Consider the following 708-nt stretch of genomic DNA (forward strand, 5'->3'; position numbering starts at 1 on the left):
AATAAATCTATGTGGGTGTCCGACCAAAAGCATCCGGCCCCGGCCCTTCAAACTAAAGATGTCCGACTCTGTTCGTCTAAGGGCGTCCGGCTCTTCAGTAAAGAACGTTTGGCTCTTCTACTAGACGCGTTTGGCTTTTAATACTAAAAGGCGTCTAGCCCTTCTTCTTGATCACGGGCTAGTAGAGACAAAAGATCAACCGAATACAAATGTATTGTAGTCCATAAGCTGGTGAGAGCCGAGATCTATGACCTAATAATATATATTTCAGTGTGTGATATAAATCCACAGCAACAGAGGTCATGAGACACCATCAAGAGATGGATAAAGGACTACAATGTCCAAGATAGATATGGTACTGCCTAAGGCAAAGAAATCAATGTCTACATCCATGAGAGTGTTCGGCCGCAGAGCCATAATAAGAGGTTATAAACTCACAGCAATGATCATTGATCTTGAACACTCATGAGACAAGTAGTTGACATGTATAGACGAGGTCTATGACCCAGACATGGATCGGCCAGATCGAGACACAGGTTCATGATAACCACGTACATTGTCCATAAGTACTTAGTTTGTCCGATCAAAGTAAAGAGTTAACAGTAGACGATCACGTCTAGACTATGGACACATGCAAACAAGATTTGCAAAGGCCCAATAGTGATCCCCGAGAACAATATGGTTCACATTATTTAGCACACATGCTTT

Source organism: Brassica oleracea, chromosome C3, assembly GCF_000695525.1.
Source record: "Brassica oleracea var. oleracea cultivar TO1000 chromosome C3, BOL, whole genome shotgun sequence".
Lineage (NCBI taxonomy): Eukaryota > Viridiplantae > Streptophyta > Magnoliopsida > Brassicales > Brassicaceae > Brassica > Brassica oleracea.